General features: G+C 35.6%; 1 long non-coding RNA gene across 1 annotated transcript in view; it reads left to right on the forward strand.

Moving 5' to 3' along the window:
* Positions 1-4236: 4236 nt before the first annotated feature.
* The window catches only part of LOC129642286 (uncharacterized), a 105489-nt gene continuing 91816 nt past the window's right edge, over positions 4237-17909 (forward strand). Inside the window, exon 1 of the long non-coding RNA XR_008709594.1 lies at positions 4237-4334. This is a non-coding gene — a long non-coding RNA (uncharacterized LOC129642286). The remainder of the gene's footprint in view (positions 4335-17909) is intronic.

Below are 17909 nucleotides of genomic sequence, written 5' to 3' on the forward strand. Positions count from 1 at the left end.
CCACATCAATCACTTTATTAACGGCATACTGTATTTTTTCGCTTTCATTTGTAAAGTAACACATTTGGGTTGACGTCCGTTGGACTGTATGCTACCAAGCCACCGTTATATACTCAACCGAAATATCTTGGTTTCACGTGGAAGCAGAGATCACCAATTGACTACTAGTGGAATCATCATGTTTAAATTTATAGGAAATGAATAGTTAATAGTAAACCTACCCACCAAAGCGTATTTTTATTGAAAGAGCAAAGTATTACAGTACACCGGATGTTTTAGGTCATTTATTTTGTTTTTGCTCTGGGTCATTTTACAAAAGCACTTCTGCTCTCTAGCGTTAAAATGAGAGCCACTCTACTCCCCAGATATTACCCAGCAGCACTTGGGGGCTCTTAATGATTAATACCATCACCGTCCAGCCACAAACCTTTCTGCCGCAGATAATGCCAGGCAGCAAGCGCGCTTGACACTTTTAATGTATAATTAAGTAGGAAAAGTCAGCACTCAGTATGCAAATTTTTCAAAATGATAAATGATGCCATACAGCAGTAGGGATTGATTTGGTGTAAATGAAACTAATTAAGGAAATGTCAAACATAATTAATAAAACAGGTTTAAGCTGCAAAACATTGTCAATTGAATGAATGAGGAGGCATTGGCTCCCATTGTTTCTGCTTTATTTAGGGCTTGTGTTTAGCTTGTTCTCTTCCTAAATGCACTTTCGCTACCTCACGCCCTCCACTACCAATTCCCAGAGAGGGGGAAAATAAATTTGCTTGTCTCTCCACTGACTGCCGAAATTAATTGCAGAAATCTTGTCCCATCCAAGTGTTACATTCACTCACAGGACATTAACATAACTAATTTGAAAGAGCCCAAATGACTGCATAATAGAGCACTGTCAGTATGCCTGACAGTCTTTGGTCATACCAAATTAGCTTGGTTTTCTAATTGAAATTTTTTTCCTTGGACTCTTTTTATAATTTTTTCCTCAGCTATTCATTTTTGATAAGAACAAAGGTTTTATAATTTACAAAAGAGTGCTTGACCTATAATTACTAGGAGGAAATTAGGGGAGGTAGAAAAGTCAGATTTAGTCCTGGTAATGATGCTAGAGACCTTGCTCCCTCTAGGGAGCCTGAAGAATAATGGAATCTTCTATTTTTACGGGCGACCTGTGCACTGGTGCTGACTGGAACTGTGAATCCACTTGACTTTGCAGATCACTTGCTTAACTCTAAAAGTGCCGGCCGCATGGCAGGCCATTACTCCAAATGTCATTCAAACCAACGCCATTTCCACACGCCCTTCCCATTCAGAGAGTGAATTGAAGAACATCTGTCAGTCCTCATGTCTCACCCTTGTAAATCTTCCATGTGGAATCTCATGCAACTTCGTTTGTGAACCATTTAGGTAGATAAGGGTGAAAGGGGTAAAGGGTTTGTTGAGAGTAAGAAATTTAAAGAGTGCTGAAATGGGGAAATATTATTACCTGCATGCTATGGATGATGCAATCTTATCATGCATGACACAGTTTTTCAAAAGAAGGATTCTGCTACCACTCAATCTTCAGTTTAGAGAGCTTTTCCTCAAAGGATAGTTTTCCTTTTGTGTATGTCATAAAATGATTCAATATATAAGAATGGAATCAGTTCACTTTTTAAATACTTTAATTATGAGTTATACACTCACATGTTACTTTAGATTAATTGAGGAAATTGTGTGGAACTGCAGATACGGAGTGCATAAGAACACAGATGGAATATAAACTCTCTTAGTCCATGAAGTTTCTGCTGAATAGATGGGTAGAGGTACAAGTGCTGTGGCATGGTTTTATTTGTTTAAAGTCTTGCTTCTATTAAACACTCTACTTCTATGTCTTCTTTTATTTGGATCCAAGAAAGTAAGTAATGTTTACATGCAATAGTATGTAAAATTATAAAGACTCCTGACTTTGAACTGTCCAAATCTTCTGAGGCTCATTCCTAGACACTCTCCACTATATTCTTTCTAGTTTTAAAATAATACCTGCTTGCATGTATCAGTTGCTCAGTCGTGTCTCACTCTTTAGGACCCCACAGACTGTAGCATGCCAGGCTCCTTTGTTCATGTGATTTTTCAGGCAAGAATATGGAGTGGGTTTGCCAGTTTTCTCCTTCAGGGCATCTCCTGACCCAGGGATTAAACCTGTGTCTCCATTGTCTCCTGCATTGCAGTGGATTCTTTACCTGCTGAGCCATCAAGGAAGCCCACATGTAATTATCTATTAATTTTATAAGATTGATTCATTCCATTTTTTTAACCAGCATAATATTTTATATGTTATATGCAACTGAAAGGAAAGATGGGTGGTTGTTTTATACAACTTTAAATGGAATAGATATGGAATAAATCAGTAAGATTCAAAATGAATCATTATTACTTCTTTTCTCTTTGTCTAAATAGGACACAAAGAAGTACCTCAGGTTTATTTTATCCAACATTTATGTTGGTAACTTTGCAAAAGTTTTTCTGAGGCATATTTCATATGATCTAATTCTAATTCCACTCCCCCATGCCCAGTTATAAAATAGGAGTTAAGGAATTTATTGACCAAGAAATATCTGGGGTCAGTTTTTAAGGACACTCTTTAGCCATAGCTAAGCAAAGTAGGTTAAACAATGTCATCAAGACCAGAGAGTTCTCTTTCTCATCCCTTGGTTCTGCTTTCCATTGGGTTGATTGCATCTTCAGACTCCACTCTTGGGTCCCAATAGCTTCACGATTAAGAGTGTAGCAGTCCAACAGTTCATTGCAATGAGAGAGAGTTGTTTTCCAGGCAATTAAAGAATTGTTCCAGGATTATCCTTGAATGAACCACCAAGAAAGAGGTAGTCATCCTAAAATCCATTACTAGTACAGACATCTGGAACCAGTTTAAAGACAAAGCCTTGGACTTTATGCTTCCCCTAAAACAGCCCCATCCAAAACCAACTGAACTGTGGGTAGGGAAGAGGGATTCCCCAGGGAAAATTGTGCTGTTTTTATCAAATGAAAGAAAAAATGAGAAAATACTGGTAAAAGCAATAAATATACACTCCACAAGTATATAATATAGTTTCTCCAAGCAGAATATATATTGTGTGGTATTCTTATTCACTGCTGGATGTTATTGAATACTTAATTTAAAAATAGGAAATTTTAAGACTTCTGTGAGTGAAAGGATTGTTTTATTTTTATGATGAATTTACTTAAAGGACGAGATAGATAAAGAGAATATAGATTTTTTTTGATGGTTAATGCTTAGGTATTTATAACTGAACAAAGAGAAATATGTTTTTTAGACTTTTTGTTTAAATTTACACAAGAGTCACAAAGATAGTATGGAGAATTCACTATCCACTTCACAAATCTTCCCCAAATGTTAGCTTACATACTTCTGATATACTTGTCAAAACTTAGAAACTGACATGGTACATGGATATTAACTATAGACTGTATCAGATTTTTACCAGTTTTTCACTTTTTTTTTTTTTTCCTTTTAATTCCCCATTTTTAATGCAGAATGTCGTGTGTTTTGGGCTTCCCTGGTGACTCAGTGGTAAAGAATTTCTCTCCCAATGCAGGAGACATGGGTTCAATCCTTGGCAGCCCACTCCAGTATTCATGCCTGGAAAAATCCCATAGACAGAGGAACCTGGTCGGCTGCAATACGTGGTGTTGCAAAAGAGTCAAACACAACTTAGTGACTAAACAACTACAACAACCCTGTGTATTTGGTTATCATGTCTCTATAATTCTATTTGTGATAGTCTCTCAGGTTTTCTCACCTTCCATGACCTTGACAGTTTTGAGGAGGACTGGGCAGTATTTTGTAGCCATTTGGGTTTGTCTGATGTTTTTTCATGATCAGTTTGAGGTTGTGCAACACTGGGAAGGATGCCACAGAGGCAATGCTCCTTTTTCACTGCATCATATCAAAGAATCTAGTATCAGCATGATTTATCACTGGTGATCCTAACCATAGTTCCTTGGTTAAAGTGCTCTCTGCCTGGATCCTCCACTGTAAAACTATGATTTTTCCCTTTCCATAGTCTATTTGTTAGAGGTGAATCATTAAATCCAGTTCACATTTAAGGGGAGAAGAATTAAACTCCATCCCTTCAGGGAGGAGTATCAGATAATTTGAAAACATATGTTGAAACCACTGTGTACATGCTCAGTTGCTCAATCGTGTCCAACTCTTTGTGATCCCACAGACTGTAAGCCTCCAGGTTTCTCTGTCCATGGATTTCCCAGACAAGAACACTGAAGTGGGTTGCCATTTTCTTCTCCGGGGTATCTTCCCAACCCAGGTATTGAACCTACGTTTCCTGCATTGCAGGCGAATTCTTTACTGCTGAGCCACTGGGGAAATGACTAAAACCACCATAGTAACATGAATATTGATCTCTGGTTCCTCTCCCTTTTCTAAATCCAACTTGAACATCTGGAAGTTCTCAGTTCACGTACTGCTAAAGCCTAGATTGAAGGATTTTGAGCATAAGCTTGCTGGCATATGAAATGAGTGCAATTGTACACTAATTTGAACATTCTTTGGCATTGTCTTTCTTTGAGATCGGAAATAAAACTGATCTTTTCCAGTCCTGTGGCCACTGCTGAGTTTTCCAAATTTCCTGGCATAATAAGTGCAGCACTTTAATGGCATTATGTTTTAAGATTTGAAATAGCTCAGCTGAAATTCCTCCACTAGCTTAGTTCATAGTGATGCTTCCTAAGGCCCATTTGACTTCACTCTCAAGGATGTCTGGCTCTAGGTGAGTGACTACACCATCGTGGTTATCTGGGTCATTAAGAGCTTTTGTTTTGTACAGTTCTTCTGTGTGTTCTTGGCACTTTTACTTAATCTCTTCTGCTTCTGTTTTTTGTCCTTTATTGTGCCTATCTTTGTATGAAATGTTCCCTTAGTATCTCCAGTTTTCTTAGAGACCTCTGGTCTTCCCCTTTCTATTGTCTTCCTCTATTTCTTCACATTGGTCACTTAAGAAGCCTTTCTTATCTCTCCTTGCTGTTTTCCGAATCTCTGCATTCAGTTGGTTATCTCTTTCCCTTTCTCCTTTGCCCTTAACTCTCTTCTTTTCTCAGCTATTTGTAAGGCCTTCTCACAAAATCACTTTGCCTTCTTGCATTTCTTTTTCTTGGAGATGGTTTTGGGTCATCACCTCCTGTACAATGTTATGAACCTCTGTCCATAGTTCTTCAGGCATTCTACCAGTTCTAGTCCCTTGAATCTATTCATCACCTCCACTGTAAAATCAAAAGGGATTTGATTTAGGTCATACATGAATGGCCTAGTGGTTTTCCTTACGTTCTTCAATTTTAGTCTGAATTTTGCAATAAGGAGCTGATGATCTGAGCCACGGTCAGCTCCCAGTCTTGTTTTTGCTGACTGTATAGAGCTTTTTCATCTTTGACTGCAAAGAATATAATCAGTCTGATTTTGGTACTGACCATCTTGTGGGTGACACGCAGAGGGCTTTAATGTCCGTTGCTCCAAATCTTTGTTGTGACGAGACAAAGAACCGAGGAACATACACTCGCATGACAGGAAGTAAATCCATAGACTACTGCTTGACTCAGCAATAAAATCAAAACAAAGTAAAACAAATGATATGTCTTCTTGATGATGAAAAGCTGGCACCACAGAATTAACGAAAAGTGAGTTACAGCTGAATACCAACGACGGAAGGAGGGGACATACGTTTGGAGGTGATGGATGATAAAAGAGCCCTAAATTCTAATTTCTAAATGGTTGAAATATGATGGGAAATTTCTAAAACTGAAAGATTAAGAAATAGCACAATCATTTAAAAACTAATAATGTAAGTAAATAAGGAATAACTCCAAGAATTGTAAATGATTATCAATGGAAATTGGTCTAGGAGGGAACCATAATTTTTCTTTGTATGGACTGCTCTTTCCTTTTTAGCACTCAAAATAGCTTAAAAATAAATAAAATTTAAATGTAAACAGCTTAAAAAAAAAAAGAGCCTCTTGATGAAGGTGAAAGAGGAGAGTGAAAAAACTGATTTAAACTCAACATCATTCAAAAAACTAAGATCATGGCATCTGATCCTAGCACTTCATTGCACATAGATGGAGGAAATGTGGAAACAGTGTCAGATTTCATTTGCCAGACTGATGCTGAAGCTGAAGCTCCAATACTTTGGCTACCTGATGAGAAGAGCTGACTCATTGGAAAAGACCCTGATGCTGGGAAAGATTGAAGGCAGGAGTAGGGGACAACAGAGGACGAGCTGTTGGATGGCATCACCAACTCAATAGACATGAATTTGAGTAAACTCTGGGAGTTAGTGATGCCATGATCTTAGTTTTTTGAATGATGTTGAGTTTAAATCAGTTTTTTCACTCTCCTCTTTCACCTTCATCAAGAGGCTCTTTTTTTTTTTAAGCTGTTTACATTTAAATTTTATTTATTTTTAAGCTATTTTGAGTGCTAAAAAGGAAAGAGCAGTCCATACAAAGAAAAATTATGGTTCCCTCCTAGACCAATTTCCATTGACAATCATTTACAATTCTTGGAGTTATTCCTTATTTACTTACATTATTAGTTTTTAAATGATTGTGCTATTTCTTAATCTTTCAGTTTTAGAAATTTCCCATCATATTTCAACCATTTAGAAATTAGAATTTAGGGCTCTTTTATCATCCATCACCTCCAAATGTATGTCCCCTCCTTCCGTCGTTGGTATTCAGCTGTAACTCACTTTTCGTTAATTCTGTGGTGCCAGCTTTTCATCATCAAGAAGACATATCATTTGTTTTACTTTGTTTTGATTTTATTGCTGAGTCAAGCAGTAGTCTATGGATTTACTTCCTGTCATGCGAGTGTATGTTCCTCGGTTCTTTGTCTCGTCACAACAAAGATTTGAGCAACGGACATTAAAGCCCTCTGCGTGTCACCCACAAGATGGTCAGGGCAAGAGGTAAAGAGAGTGACAGAGGATGAGATGGACATGAGTTTGAGCAAACTTAATGAGATAGTGATGGACAGAGAAGCCTGGCATTCTACAGTCCATGGTCGCAAAGAGTCGGACACAAGTTAGTGAGTGAACAACAACAACAACATGAATATTTGGGGAAGATACCTAGAGGCCCTACAACTATCCATTAAAATTTTTTTAGCATTCATTAGTGGATATTGAGGAGAAGGAGATGGCACCCCACTTCAGTACTCCTGCCCGGAAAATCCCGTGGATGGAGGAGCCTGGTGGGCTGCAGTCCATGGGGTTGCTGAGGGTCGGACACGACTGAGCGGCTTCACTTTCACTTTTCACTTTCATGCATTGGAGAAGGAAATGGCAACCCACTCCAGTGTTCTTGCCTGGAAAATCCCAGGGACGGGGGAGCCTGGTGGGCTGCCATCTATGGGGTCGCACAGAGTCAGACACGACTGAAGTGACTTAGCAGCAGTAGCAGCAGCAGTGGATATTGCCTGGAACAATTATTAATGTGATGTCATAATGGTGATTTTATATTTTCCTTTTCCTTCAAATTATTTTCAACTCTTCATTAAGTAGGTTCGCACAGAGTCTGACATAACTGAAGAGACTTAGTACACACCCTTGCATACAAAATACCACTACTCATATGTTATCATGGCCAAGGAAAAAAAATATTGGCAATCATGAAAAGTGAAGATCATAACATTTGCTGGTGGCAAAATGGTATAGTCACTCTGAAAGCATTTTGGAAGTTTCTTATAAGAGTTAAACATACGCTTATCCATTTGACCCAGCTATCCTGCTCATGGGTTTTTAACCTAGAGAATTGAAAACCAATGTTTACACAAATATCTGCATAAATATATTTATGACAGCTCTATTCATATTTGCCAGAACAAAACCAAAACAAACATAAATGGGAAGAACTCAAACGTCCTTCAGTGGGTGAATAGATAAACAAAATGTTCTCATCCATTCAATGGGATATTACTCAGCAACAAAAAAGACAAAGTGCTGATATATCTAACAACTTGGGTGAATTTCAGAGGTATTAGGCTGAGTTCTTATTAGGCTGTTTGTTTCCATTTGTATGACATTTTCAAAAAGAAAACAAAAAAACCCTATAGTTTTTGAGGACAGATCAGTGGTTACCAGATGTAAGGTTACGGGAGGAAGTAACTACATGAGGATTGCAAAAGTGAGTTCTGTATAGTGAAAAAACTGTTCTGTATCTTGACTGTGGTTGTGGTTACACAAATCCAATATATATTAGAATTTATTGAGCTGTATTTTGAAAGAAAAAAGTCAATCAGTTCAGTACAGTTGCTCAGTCATGTCTGACTCTTTGCAGTCCCATGGACTGCAGCATACTAGGCTTCTCTGTCCATCACCAATTCCCAGAACTTGCTCAAACTCATCTTCATCGAGTTGGTGATGCTATTCAATCATCTCATCCTCTGTCGTCCCTGTCTCCTCCTGCCTTCAATCTTTCCCAGCATCAGGGTCTATTCAAATGAGTCAGTTTTTCACATCAGATGGCCAAAGTATTGGAGCCTCAGCTTCAGCATCAGTCCTTCCAATGAATATTCAGGACTGATTTCCTTTAGGATGGACTGGTTGGATCTCCTTGCTGTTCAAGGGACTCTCAAGAGTCTTCTCCAACACCACAGTTCAAGAGTATCAATTCTTTGGTGCTCAGCTTTCTTTATAGTCCAACTCTCACATCCATGCATGACTACTAGAAAAGCCATAGTTTTGACCAGATAGATCTTTCTCAGTAATGTCTCTGCATTTTAATATGCTGTCTAGGTTTGTCATAGCTTGTTTTCCAAGGAATAAGCGTCTTTTAATTTCATGGCTGCAGTAACCATCCACAGTGATTTTGGAGCCCACGAAAATAAAGTCTGTCACTGTTTCCATTGTTTCTCCATCTATTTGCCATGAAGTGATGGAACTGGATGCCATGATCTTAGTTTTAAGAATGTTGAGTTTTAAGCCAGCTTTTTCACTCTTCTCTTTCACTTTCATCAAGAGGCTCTTTAGTTCCTCTTTGCTTTCTGCCATAAGGGTGGTATCATCTGCATGGTGGTATCATCTGAGGTTATTGATATTTTTCCCAGAAATCTTGATTCCAGCTTGTGTTTCATCAAGACTAGTATTTTGTATGATGTACTCCGCATGACAGTGAAAGTGAAAGTCGCTCAGTTGTGACTGACTCTTTACAACCATGGACTATAGAGCCCATGGAATTCTCTAAGCCAGAGAATTCTGGAGTGGGTAACCTTTCTCTTCCCCAGGGATCTTCCCAACCCAGGGATTGAACCCAGGTCTCCCACATTGCAGGCAGATCCTTTACCAGCTGAGCCACAAGGGAAGCCCAATAATACTGGAGTGCATAGCCTATCCCTTCTCCAGCAGATCTTCCTGACCCAAGAGTCAACCCAGGGTCTCCTGCATTGCAGGCAGATTCTTCCCAATTGATCTATAAGCATAGAAGTTAAATAAGCAGGGTGACAATATACAGCCTTGACATATTCCTTTCCCAATTTGGAACCAGTCCATTGTTCCATGTTCAGGTCTAACTGTTGCTTCTTGACTTGCATACAGATTTCTCAGGAGGCAGGTAAGGTGGTCTGGTATTCCCATTTCTTTAAGAATTTTCCACAGTTTGTTGTGATCCACACAGTCAAAGGCTTTAGCATAGTCAACGAGACAGAAGTAGATGTTTTTCTGGAATTCTCTTGCTTTTTCTGTGATCCAACGGATGTTGGCAATTTGATCTGTGTACTTCAACTGAACTGTACTTCAAAGGAAAAAAGTCAATATCATTATATGGAAATTTTAAATATAAAAACTGAAAAGTAAAATTAATACAGATGCAAACTAATTATTTTATTCTTTGTTAAACCCAGTACTGTGGTAATGTTTTTATTTTTGCTCAGGTTATTTCAGCTTTGGCTACTGGGAGCTCTTCCAGAGATCCATGTAAACATGATTTTTATTGAGATTGATTCATGAAGATTTTATCAGTGAAATTCTAGTATTAACTAAAAGGTTGAAAAGACAATTGATTATATAATTGTTCATTGGAAATGACTAAATTCTTCTGATTATTCAGTTCTATTACAGATAGCATCTGGTTGGTTCAGATTAGTTACTAATAGATTACTTCCTGTGATAGACATTTTTGCCAATTTGTGAATTCTTGCTTTATAACAATTAATTCATATTTTTCATTTCAAGATGACATATATTGATTTGTACAATTTCCTACTTTACCTTGTAGGACTCTCTTTCAAGTGATTTTCCCCAAGTTATTGCACTGAGTAGGTGGATACTTATTTGGGATCCAAAGAAATAGTTACTGGCAATTACATGACATTATTTGATCAATTTATAAAAAGCAGGAAAATGACTGTGAAATTTCTACCAGGAATCGATATTAATATTTCTTAAAGCATAATTAAAAACTGCATAATTCATCTGGTTAGCATGAATTTTGGTAAATCCTTTCCTTTACTGGGTAAATGGAATACTAAATGATGTATATACTAAACAATTATGTTGCAAAGTAATAATTATAAGTAAAATATTATATTATGAGAGAAAATTATTTGATGTATTTTAAAAGAGATAATAAGGACTTCCATGTACTTTGGGGATGGACAATGGTGGTGGTTTAGTCGCTAAGTCGTGTCCAACACTTATAATCCCATGGGCTGTAGCCTGCCAGACTCCTATGTCTATGGGATTCTCCAGGCAAGAATACTGGAGTTGGTTGCCATTTCCTTCTCCAGGGGATCTTCCTGACCCAGGGACTGAACCCGGGTCTCCTGCTTTGCAGGCAGATTCTTTACCAACTGAGCTACTTGGGACAATATCATCTTGAAAATAGAGTAAACAATTCTAGGTATAATCAAAATGCATTTCAGAACTCCAAATAGATTTCTACCACTGTTTTTGAAAAACATAACTTAATGTTTATAACTTGTTTAATAGCTATCACTTTTTATAATAAGCCAAGAAGAAAAACATTAATGGATATGTTTGAGGGAAAATGTGTGTGTGTGTATGTATATGTGTGTGAGAAATATACTGACTACTTTTATGTTGACTTGTGTGGCCTACATGCTGTGTATCTTTTGGATGTTTAGAAGGATTGTTATTTGTGGGAGAACATGATATGATTGGTTATAGGCTATGAACAAAATAAATAGTTTAACTGACACTGATAATAATGATTGACCCTAAAGTAAGCAAAAGATTAAAGGGACAGAGGCTCCATTTTCTATATGCTTGTGTGTTTTAATATCTTGATGCTCTGTTTATCCATTAGAAATAGTAGCAATAGCTGTATCAATTCAAAATGATATCAGCATTACCTGAGTCTACTTATACTCATCAAAGATGTTGGCCTATAAATTTCTTTTCCTGGGGTATCTTTGTCTGGTTTTGGTATCAGGGTAACGGTGGTCTTGTAAGGTGAATTTGGTAGTGTTTTGTCCTCTTCAGTTTTTTATAATAGTTTGAGATGGATAGTTATGAGTTCTTTTATGTATGTTCACAAATATGTGACACAGTTCAGTCCTGGACTTTTGTTTGCTGGAATTTTTAAAAAATTACAAATTCAATTTCATTATTATTTATTAGCTTGTTCATATTGTCTGTTCCTTCTTGATTCAGGCTTGGCAGTTTGTAAACTTCTAGAAATTTGTACATTTCTTCTAGGTTGTCCAATTTGCTGGCCTGTAACTGTTCGTAATATTCTCTTATACTTTTTTGTATCTCTGTGGTATCAGTTGTTATTTCTCCTCTTTCATTTCTTATTTATTTATTTGGGTCCTCTCTTCTTTCTTCTTGGTGAGCCAGATAAATGTTTATAGACTTTGTTTATCTTTCAAAAAACCAACTCTTGGTTTCACTGATCTTTTCTATTGTTTTTTGATCTTTGTTTTACTTATTTCCTCTCTGGTCTTTGCTATTTATGTCTTTCTGCTGACCTTGTGCTTTTTGTTCTTCTTTTGCTAATTTTTTTATGTGATAGGTTAGGCTGTTTATTTGAGATTTTTCTTGTTTCTTGAAGAGGATCTGTATGATAAACTTCCCTCTTAGGACTGCTTTTGCTGCATCCCATGGACTTTGGAGTGTTGTGTTTCCATTTTCACTTGTTTCAAGGGATTTCTAATTTTCCCAATGGTTTCTTCATTGATTCAGTGATTTTTCAGGAGTATGTTGTTTAGCCTTCATGTGTTTGTTTATTTTCCCACTTGTTCTTCCTGTAATGGATTTCTAGTTTTATACTATTGTAGTTACAAAAAATGCTTGATATAATTTCTATCCTTTTAAATTGGTTGAAATTCATTTTGTAGCCTTGCATGTTATCTGTCTTGGAAAATGTTCTATGTGCACTTGAAAAGTGTGTGTGTTTTGCTGTTTTTGTTTGAAATGCTCTACATCTGTAAGTCCAGTTGGTCTGTTGTGTCATTTAAGACCAATGTTTTCTTATTGGTTTTCTGTCTGAGTGATCTGTCCACTGTTGCAAGTGGGGTTTAAACTCTCCTACTGTTATTGTGTTATTGTCACTTTCTCCTTTTATGTCTGTCAGTATTTGCTTTGTGTATTGAAGTGTTCTGCTTTTAGGTGCCTCTATGTTTATTAATGTGATATCCTCTTTTGTATTGATCCCTTTATCACATAATCCCCTTCTTTGTCTTTTCTTATAGTTTTTGTTTTAAAGTCTGTTTCATCTGATATGAGTATCACTTCCCTGACTTTCTAGTCATTTCTGATAATTCGAATGTCAGATATTTCATAACATGACTGAAACAAATTAATACACACATTTCCTTACTACCACGTTATTATTTGGTTTCCATTTATTTATTTCTATTTTATTTATTTTTTAAATTAATTAATTTATTCCATTTATTTATTTCAATTTTATTTCCATTTATTTATTTATTTCCAAACTATTATTTATTATAGTTCTTATCTGTTGTTGTTTTTTGTCTTCTCTTGTGGTTTGCTGGTTTTCTATAATAGTATCTGTGTTTTTTTCTTTTTAGTTTTTGTGTATCTATTGTAGGTTTTCGATTTGTGGTTACCATGGGGATCCTGTGTGTTGACCTTTAACTATGTCTACCTGTTTTAAACTGGTAGTCATTTAAGTCTCAACATATTCTAAAAGATCTAAATATTTTACTCCGTCACTCACATTTTTGTTTTTCATATTTTACAGCTTTATGTTTACCCCTAAACTATTTATTATGGCTATAGTTGGTTTTTCAATTTTTTGTCTTTTAACATTCATACTAGCTTATTTAAGTGGTTGATTCTTAGTCCTTCTTATATATATTTTCCTTTCCTCGTGGGGTTTTTCTTTTCCTATAGATTCTACTTTTCCACTTGGAGAAGACCCTTTTACATTTTTTTAATGGTAGGTTTAGGGTTTATGAACTCTTTCATCAGTACATAGTATATCCTTTTAAATATAGTTATATACTTAGAATATCCATGTAAATCCATCATAGACTAATAAATATTTACTCCTAATATAAAGATAGAAAATTTCCTCTATTTTTATATTCCAATAATTGTTATTGTTCAGTCGCCCAGTCATGTCCAGCTCTTTGTGACTCCATGGACTGCAGCCTGCCAGGCCTTCCTGTCCCTCACCATCTCCCAGATTCTGCCCATGTTTACGTACATTGCATCAGTGATGCCATCCAGTCATCTCATCCTCTGGCACCATCTTCTCATTCTGCTCTCAATCTTTTCCAGCATTAGAGACTTTTCCAATGAGTTGGCATTGAAGTATTAGAGTTTCAGACTCAGCATCAGTCCTTCCAATGAGTATTCAGGATTAAATTTAAGATTTTCTTTAAGATTTCCTTTTAAATTTCCTTAAGATTGACTGGTTTAATCCCCTCTCCAATAATTAACAGCTAGAAAATATAATTTTAATAAGGAATGATTAATCAGAGCAGCAAATATAAAAAATATTTTGTGATACAATTGAATTTTAATATGTGGAAAAACTTTAAATGTAAACTATACAATCTTATCTTAGGAGATTTAAATGAAAATTTGAATAGTTGGATATATAGAGTATAATCCTGGAAAGGGCTATTTTATATTATCAAAAATATCAGTTTTAATGAATGCATAGAAAACATTACAATTTATATACATCAAAATTTGATTTGAACTTGGTAGTGTGACTCTTCATAAAATATAAATTTGAAATTTTCTTTGGGGAAAAAAGTATGAAATTATGACATAAGAAAAAAGTAACTGTCTCCATTAGACATTAGAAAATATATTTTAGTATAAGTGCATAAAGATTTATACATTTAATATCAATGTAATTTAGTATCAATGTACTTTAGTATCATTGCATAAGCTGTTAGTGGCTCAGTCCTGACTGACTCTTTTCAACCCCATGGACTATATATAACCTGTCAGGCTCCTCTGTCCATGGACTTCTCCAGGCCAGAATGCCGGAGTGGTTTGCCATTTCCTCCTCCAGGGGATCTTCCCAACCCAGGGTTTGAACTCAAGTCTCGTAGGTCTCCTGCGTTGTCAGGCAGGTTCTTTACCACTAGTGCCACCTGGTGAAACCCATCCATACATAAAACACTGCATGATTTGTTCAACATTTTGAACATTGAATGATTAAGTTAAAGTTTTGAAATACCAAGAATTATATATCAACTCATATGATAGAATATACTTTCTTTTTTTTAATTTTTAATTTATTTATTTTTTAAAAATTTTATTTTTTAACTTTACAATATTGTATTGGTTTTGCCATATATCGAAATGAATCCACCACAGGTGTACATGTGTTCCCCATCCTGACCCTCCTCCTTCCTCCCTCCCCATACCATCTCTCTGGGTCGTCCCAGTGTACCAGCCCCAAGCATCCAGTATAGTGCATGGAACCTGGACTGGTGACTCGTTTCATATATGATATTATACATATTTCAATGCCATTCTCCCAAATCTTCCCACCCTCTCCCTCTCCCACAGAGTCCAAAAGACTGTTCTATACATCAGAACAGTGGTATAATAATCACATTATTATATACCCGAAAAAGATAAGTAGTAATTAAAGTCAACAAATCCTATATTTCAGTGTTTATAAGACAACAGAGTAAATTTAGCAAGCATATTCAGCATGTTTATATTTGAAATAATTCTATTTTAGGGTGTACAGTAGTATTTATCTATTAAAAAGCACATTTGTTTTAAAATTCTCTTTATGTCCATAAAGACAAAAAGTAATCAAACAACTTGCTAAGGATCTCACAGGAACACTATGGCCACTGTGGCAATCATGTATTTATTTAGGTCCTCTTCCTTGATGGCTCACCAGTAAAGAGTCTTTCTGTGATGCAGAAGACACAGGAGACACGGGTTCGATCCCTGTGTGGGGAGGATCCCCTGGAGGAGGGCATGGCAACCCACTCCAGTATTCTTGCCTGAAGAATCCCATGGACAGAGAAGCCTGCTGGGCTGCAGCCCACAGGGTTGCAAAGAGTGGGACATGACTGAGCGCAAATCACATTCAGGCATTAATTCTAGGAAAATAAATTAAACACCCAAATATGATACTTGTCAAGTCCCTTGGGAAAAGTTATGTTTTTAATATTAATAGTTCTGTCAGGATGTTTGTATCATCAGTATCTTTGGATGATCTTCATTTTAGACTTATGGATTCTGTAATTACGTAAGAGAAAACAGTCTATTATGGGGCAGAATTGGAAAAATTATTTACAAACGTTGACATTTTCTTTTGGACTTAACAGTAGATAGAGTTTATATTATTGTTATTAAAAGCATTTCAAAAGTCATAAGGAAAAGCATTTTCCAAGCATTTACACAGGAAATAGAAAAGGAAGTACTTCTCTTGTTACGGATTTGTCAATATTTTCTAGTCGTTCATTTTTTTCTTTTGTATTTGAAGCTATGTTTTAGATGCACACCAATTTGGAATATGGTATCTTGGTGAATTAAACATATTATCAATATATGTGGTTTCTCTTTAGCTCTACTAATTATTTTCCCTAAAATTTATGTTATCTATAAAATTAAACGGTTGTATTGGTTTTTTGTGGTTACTATGGTTATGTTTTGGTGTAAAATATTTCCCCTATCCTTTTATCTTCTGTCTTTCAGTACTGTGGTTACTAGTGTTTATTATAGATAGCATATAGTTGGATTTTGCGGGTATGCAGTGTAGCTCTTAAAATGAGAGTTCAAAATGCTTTAACTGCAAACATTCTTCCTCTCATTACATGGTATTATTGCCCAGGATTTTTCACTATTTTTAAATACTTTTTAACCTCCTAAACTAGACAGTTATATTATTTACTCTACTCATATTATTTTAGATTTATCCATATGCTCATCATTTTTTATAGGTTGATTTTCTCTCATCTTAAAGTCCATCTTTATTATTTCCTTTAGTGAAGGTCTTATTCTAGCAAAGTGTCTCAATTTTTATTTGCTTAAAAGTATTCTTTTTCACTTATTATTGAAAGATAATTTCTCAGGATATATAGATCTATTCTACTTTATATTATTATTTAAATATAATATTCCAATGATTTGTGGTTTTCATTGTTACTTTTAGATTTTAATTTGTCTTCAAAATTATGAGTGCATTTTTGGATGGCTTTTAAAATGCCATATTTTTCTTTAGCATTATACATTTAATTGAGGTGAGTCTAGGTTTTAGCTTATTTTGAGATAATGATAATCTCAGTGGAGAAGGGACACATTATTGGGGGCAAGAACTCACTAAGTTTCAAATGTGTGGGAACTATTTTACTTCTTAAGCTGGGTGATGAGTTTTATGTATCATATTTGGAGATATTAAATACATATGAAAACTTAAATTTAAGAGTGTCTCATTCTCTAACCAGTCATGCTATAAAACTAGGTACATTATTATTTGTAACAATATTATACACTTATATTTTAACATAATATTCATTAATTTTATCATGCCCCATTTCCTCAACTGGAGTGTGAGCCTGGTTTATTCTACATTGCCTTGTTCATTTTTTAGACTCTTGGGCATGGAGTTCTTCAATGAATAAGCTTCAGTCGATTTACTCATTAGAAAATGATATGAAATAATGTTAAGAATACAGTTTTCTCAGCTAAATCTCTACAGTATTTAATCTAGTTTCACATTCTGAAAATTTTGAGTTGTTAATTAACTATGCTTAGCATTTTCATTTTGCATATTACTTGCTTGTTTCTTGCCTAGATTCTGACTTAATATACCTTTTCATAAAAGCAACTCCCATCTTCAGAATGAATATGTCCTGCATAAAACCACATAAGACAGGTAAATAACATACTGTGGGGGCTAAGTACAATATTAGGTTAGTCTAGTTCCTTCAAAGAGCCCTGTATCCAAGAACCCTTCAGTTTTATAACTTGTTGAGGTACAAGACAGTTCTTAGCTGAGCTGACTCTTTTTTAAAAAAGGAAGGAAAAAGAAGCTTTACTAAAACAAGTGCACATTTAACCCCCATCACAGCTTCATTTGCAGTGGTGTTTAAACTGCAATGGCATTTAGTGCAAATTTTCTATTTTCTCTTGTAGATGGTTGGAAAATGCTTTCCATTGTAACTTTAGAAATACTTTTAATAACAATAATATATATTTTATCTACTATTAAGTCCAAAAGAAAATGGCAATGTTTATAAATAGTTTTAATTTTTCCTTCTTGACAGTTATTGTCCTTCATGTATCTTGAGTTTATGACTTTCTGGAAAATCCTCTATTACCGTTCCACCATTCTGCATATACTCTTTCTCTAGTCTTCCTCTCTTCCTAGAATTTTCTGATGAGTTTTGAACCTTTCTTTTCCTCCATGTCTCACAACCT

The sequence above is a fragment of the Bubalus kerabau genome, chromosome 1, assembly GCF_029407905.1.
Source record: "Bubalus kerabau isolate K-KA32 ecotype Philippines breed swamp buffalo chromosome 1, PCC_UOA_SB_1v2, whole genome shotgun sequence".
NCBI classification, from domain to species: Eukaryota; Metazoa; Chordata; class Mammalia; order Artiodactyla; family Bovidae; genus Bubalus; species Bubalus kerabau.